The 6421-nt window shown below is 39.4% G+C and overlaps 1 long non-coding RNA gene across 1 annotated transcript; it reads left to right on the forward strand.

Moving 5' to 3' along the window:
• The first annotated feature begins 221 nt into the window (after positions 1–221).
• Positions 222–2689, forward strand: LOC122798202. Its single transcript, XR_006364227.1, has 3 exons — positions 222–317; positions 1408–1551; positions 2648–2689. It is a non-coding gene; the product is annotated as an uncharacterized LOC122798202 (long non-coding RNA).
• Positions 2690–6421: the final 3732 nt, after the last annotated feature.

The raw sequence follows: 6421 nt of genomic DNA on the forward strand, positions 1-6421 counted from the left end.
CTAACAGATCTTTATATACTTGTTGGATTGCAATTAAGTTTAAAAGGGAGTTCAATCCCTGCTCTAGGCTCTGTTACATACAAACTGCATTGAAACCTGTACCCTAACTCTACTTTATAGCTTTGCAATTAATAACTCTAAAAGCAAGCTGAATGTTTTTCTTTTTATTTGTTCAGGTACTGTCCTGTAATCTACCCGACCTCCCTCTCAATATCGCTAAGGAAGAAAGCGATACCTAAAGTGTAGAACAGCTCAGAACTAAACTATCTACCAACAGCCCAGAACTATACTATCTACCAAACACTTTCATCTACAAGGTCAATATCCTACTAAAATGAAAGGTACTAAAGTATTTTACATTGTAAAGTATCCCTAAACTAGCTTGCGAACTGGGTTTCACACACAGCAGTAAGACGCAAAACAACAGTATCTTCTCCTCACTTACTTGGAAAATTAGTGTGAATTCTGAGTAAAACAGAGGAGCTAGTCCCAAACTATAAGCAAAAGTGCAGCTACTATTATGCTTCACTTGTAGAGCCCTGTAGCAAGGAAAAACATCTACTAGTGTATTACCTGGACTTGCTCTGTGTGGAGTGGGATTAACCCCACCCCTGCCTAGGTATCATAACTCCCTAAGAGCCCGCCATTTTTAGTCATTTACTGCTGTGTTGCAATCTAAGTTTGTAGGCGCATCTTAGGGGTATGTAACATCACATAAAACCAATGTATTTATAATTATAAATTACAGCGCATCCTAAAGTGTAATTCTAACAGATGGTTCAGTTATAAATGTGATCTAAGTGTAGCTCTTACAGCTACGACCACACTGTAGAATAATTTAGCTCACAAACTGTATTCAGCGTCGCTACCTTCTCACGCAGTTACTCACTCAGAGGTAGCGTGTACCCACTAGTAGCGTCACCTGCTAGGTAAAGGCTCTGTGAATTGTTTGTTTTGACTACTTTAAACAGTTATATTTGAATTACTATGTTAAATTGAAAGAGGACACTATCAGCGACTGCTGTGTTTAAGGACATTGATGTGTTTCAGTATTAGGAATAACTAAGCAAAAATAGCGAAGTGTCCTTTGTAACCAAACTACTCAATTATTAGCGACTGGTCTTTTCAGGGCAATAATGAAGTCTAAAATGTGTTGCATTTATCCTGAATGATAGAGTGAGTCAACTCACAAAACGACTGTTTGTTCCATTAACCTGTTGGCTCAGCTTACTAACAGATCTTTATATACTTGTTGGATTGCAATTAAGTTTAAAAGGGAGTTCAATCCCCTGCTCTAGGCTCTGTTACATACAAACTGCATTGAAACCTGTACCCTAACTCTACTTTATAGCTTTGCAATTAATAACTCTAAAAGCAAGCTGAATGTTTTTCTATTTATTTGTTCAGGTACTGTCCTGTAATCTACCCCGACCTCCCTCTCAATATCGCGCTAAGGAAGAAAGCGATACCTAAAGTGTAGAACAGCTCAGAACTAAACTATCTACCAACAGCCCAGAACTATACTATCTACCAAACACTTTCATCTACAAGGTCAATATCCTACTAAAATGAAAGCTACTAATGTATTTTACATTGTAAAGTATCCCCTAAACTAGCTTGCGAACTGGGTTTCACACACAGCAGTAAGACGCAAACAACAGTATCTTCTCCTCACTTACTTGGAAAATTAGTGTGAATTCTGAGTAAAACAGAGGAGCTAGTCCCAAACTATAAGCAAAAGTGCAGCTACTATTATGCTTCACTTGTAGAGCCCTGTAGCAAGGAAAAAACATCTACTAGTGTATTACCTGGACTTGCTCTGTGTGGAGTGGGATTAACCCCCACCCCCTGCCTATGACGAATGTAGGTATCATAACTCCCTAAGAGCCCGCCATTTTTAGTCATTTACTGCTGTGTTGCAATCTAAGTTTGTAGGCATCTCAGGGTATGTAACATCACATAAAACCAATGTATTTATAATTATAAATTACAGCGCATCCTAAAGTGTAATTCTAACAGATGGTTCAGTTATAAATGTGATCTAAGTGTAGCTCTTACAGCTACGACCACACTGTAGAATAATTTAGCTCACAAACTGTATTCAGCGTCCGCTACCTTCTCACAGTTACTCACTCAGAGGTAGCGTGTACCCACTAGTAGCGTCACCTGCTAGGTAAAGGCTCTGTGAATTGTTTGTTTTGACTACTTTAAACAGTTATATTTGAATTACTATGTTAAATTGAAAGAGGACACTATCAGCGACTGCTGTGTTTAAGGACATTGATGTGTTTCAGTATTAGGAATAACTAAGCAAAAATAGCGAAGTGTCCTTTGTAACCAAACTGCTCAATTATTAGCGACTGGTCTTTTCAGGGCAATAATGAAGTCTAAAATGTGTTGCATTTATCCTGAATGATAGAGTGAGTCAACTCAAAACGACTGTTTGTTCCATTAACCTGTTGGCTCAGCTTACTAACAGATCTTTATATACTTGTTGGATTGCAATTAAGTTTAAAAGGGAGTTCATTCCCTGCTCTAGGCTCTGTTACATACAAACTGCATTGAAACCTGTACCCTAACTCTACTTTATAGCTTTGCAATTAATAACTCTAAAAGCAAGCTGAATGTCTTTCTTTTATTTGTTCAGGTACTGTCCTGTAATCTACCCCGACCTCCCTCTCAATATCGCTAAGGAAGAAAGCGATACCTAAAGTGTAGAACAGCTCAGAACTAAACTATCTACCAACAGCCCAGAACTATACTATCTACCAAACACTTTCATCTACAAGGTCAATATCCTACTAAAATGAAAGCTACTAATGTATTTTACATTGTAAAGTATCCCTAAACTAGCTTGCGAACTGGGTTTCACACACAGCAGTAAGACGCAAACAACAGTATCTTCTCCTCACTTACTTGGAAAATTAGTGTGAATTCTGAGTAAAACAGAGGAGCTAGTCCCAAACTATAAGCAAAAGTGCAGCTACTATTATGCTTCACTTGTAGAGCCCTGTAGCAAGGAAAACATCTACTAGTGTATTACCTGGACTTGCTCTGTGTGGAGTGGGATTAACCCTGCTCATGCGAGGTATCATAACTCCCTAAGAGCCCGCCATTTTTAGTCATTTACTGCTGTGTTGCAATCTAAGTTTGTAGGCGCATCTCAGGGGTATGTAACATCACATAAAACCAATGTATTTATAATTATAAATTACAGCGCATCCTAAAGTGTAATTCTAACAGATGGTTCAGTTATAAATGTGATCTAAGTGTAGCTCTTACAGCTACGACCACACTGTAGAATAATTTAGCTCACAAACTGTATTCAGCGTCTCGCTACCTTCTCACGCAGTTACTCACTCAGAGGTAGCGTGTACCCACTAGTAGCGTCACCTGCTAGGTAAAGGCGCTCTGTGAATTGTTTGTTTTTGACTACTTTAAACAGTTATATTTGAATTACTATGTTAAATTGAAAGAGGACACTATCAGCGACTGCTGTGTTTAAGGACATTGATGTGTTTCAGTATTAGGAATAACTAAGCAAAAAAGTGTCCTTTGTAACCAAACTGCTCAATTATTAGCGACTGGTCTTTTCAGGGCAATAATGAAGTCTAAAATGTGTTGCATTTATCCTGAATGATAGAGTGAGTCAACTCAAAACGATTGTTTGTTCCATTAACCTGTTGGCTCAGCTTACTAACAGATCTTTATATACTTGTTGGATTGCAATTAAGTTTAAAGGGAGTTCAATCCCTGCTCTAGGCTCTGTTACATACAAACTGCATTGAAACCTGTACCCTAACTCTACTTTATAGCTTTGCAATTAATAACTCTAAAAGCAAGCTGAATGTTTTTCTTTTATTTGTTCAGGTACTGTCCTGTAATCTACCCGACCTCCCTCTCAATATCGCTAAGGAAGAAAGCGATACCTAAAGTGTAGAACAGCTCAGAACTAAACTATCTACCAACAGCCCAGAACTATACTATCTACCAAACACTTTCATCTACAAGGTCAATATCCTACTAAAATGAAAGCTACTAATGTATTTTACATTGTAAAGTATCCCCTAAACTAGCTTGAACTGGGTTTCACACACAGCAGTAAGAAAAACAACAGTATCTTCTCCTCACTTACTTGGAAAATTAGTGTGAATTCTGAGTAAAACAGAGGAGCTAGTCCCAAACTATAAGCAAAAGTGCAGCTACTATTATGCTTCACTTGTAGAGCCCTGTAGCAAGGAAAAAACATCTACTAGTGTATTACCTGGACTTGCTCTGTGTGGAGTGGGATTAACCCCGCTCATCGCCCTCGCTTCAGCCCCCACCCTGCCCCGTATCCCACCCGTCCCAGTACCCTATATTTATACTTAACTAACCACACCCCTCCTTTATCTCTAGCCACTCAAAACTCTTGGCCCACCTCTTTCACTGCCCCTCCAAGTCCACTAGGCTCACAAATCACACTGCCTCACTCCCCACCCCTCCCCCAACCAATACCAAACCACCTACACTATCTTATAACCAATCAAGCAACAGTATGAAGTCCTTAACACCCCATATCACTATACCAGCCCAAAAAACTGTAACTCTCACCCTACCAATTCTTATCACACTATACCTGCTAACTATATACGAGTCCCAGACACACCCAGGTTTTCATTATCCAAAGTACCAAACTAGTACTCCCACATTTCTGATTAACACTAATCACCCTACTCACTACCTAATCAACAAAACACAGCTTACTCACTTCCACTACTCCTATAAACCAAACATAATCTACCCCAAGTCCAAATACATAGATAAACTACTACATAAACTGATGAAGCTAATAATGTATCTTAGAAAAAACATAAATATAGATGGAGACATACATCCAAACCCAGGCCCTCCATCAAATGACAGTGCAAATAAAACATCCTTGTTTCCAAGACCTCCTGACTCCCTTCTTATTTGCCACCTTAATATTAGAAGCCTAAATAATAAAATTCATAATCTACATGCTCTTTTAGCAACTTACCTCCCTGACATTATGTGTCTCACAGAAACCTGGCTCAAACCAGAGACCAAAGATAACGAAATCCTGCCACCTGGCTACAACATATACAGGACCGATCGCCTCAAAAAGAGGTGGTGGTACTGCTGTGCTCTTCAAAAGCACACTCAACGTTACCCTACACCCCACTCAGCCACCGCAAATACCCAACGAGAATTAACAACCCTAAAACTACAACTAAATAAAGAAAAAGTATTAACCTAATCGTAATCTATATTCCCCTGGGAACAACTCTGACACTCTTGAGAACACTCTAAGTTGGCTGACAAATAACTTCCCACAAGAAACCATAATTCTGGGAGATGTCAACATTGACTGGAATCAATGTGTGTCAGAGACAGACCCAACCAATATCAATCTCCATGGCTTCTCACAAAATATTACCACCTCTACTAGAATTGGCAGCAACAAACAAAAGAAAGTATCCTAGACTGGATACTCACTAACCATAAACCGGAACTTATAAATCTGGGACTATTACTAATGAGCTCAGTGATCACCTCATTACTTATATGGTAAAAGCAAAAGTGGTAGCTGCCACCTCCCTGTACTCAGGACTGTTAGAAGCACCAAACATTTTGACATCACTAGATTCGAAATGAGCTGCAGTCCTGTAACTGGTCAATCCTAAAACACCTCCCACTAGAAGAAGCTGTAATAAAATTTAACTCCACATTTCTAAACATACTTGACACACATGCCCCCAAACGGTTAATCAAAACAAAAGCTCTCATAGCACCATGGCTATCAAAAGACTCCACAGCCAAAATCAAAGCTAGAAACAAAGCATGGAATAAATGGCGTACTACCAAGACACCCCTAGACCGTACCAACTTCCAAAAACTAAGAAATGACACAAAAAATCTATCTTAATGGACAAAAAGAACTACTATTTACAACTACAACATAAACATCAAAACAACCCCCAAAAGTTTTGGACAGGAATAAGCAAACTTCTCCATCCAGGCAGGTCCTCCACCCCCACACCAGCAAACCTAACTATGAAAAACCCAGATGAAGTGGCCACATCCTTTAATACCTTCTTCATCGATGTGATCAAATCCTTAGCCAACCAACAAGTAGCCCCCTGCTCCCTAACCACAAGTCCCACCCAGAAGACCACGCCGTTATTCAACCTACAACCTGTCCCTACTGCATACATCCGATCCTTACTAAGGAAACTAAAGCCAACCACTCTCACGGCAGACCTACTTCCAGCAGACTTTCTACAAAAAGCTGCGGATGTTATAGCCTATCCCATCTCAATCTTAATTAATCGGACCATAACTGAATCCACAATCCCTCCATATGGAAAATCTCCCATGTCATCCCTCCATAAAGGTGGCTCATCCACTGACCTCTCAA

This window comes from Protopterus annectens, chromosome 3.part1, assembly GCF_019279795.1.
Source record: "Protopterus annectens isolate FY-2018-M chromosome 3.part1, PAN1.0, whole genome shotgun sequence".
In the NCBI taxonomy this organism is placed as follows: Eukaryota; Metazoa; Chordata; order Ceratodontiformes; family Protopteridae; genus Protopterus; species Protopterus annectens.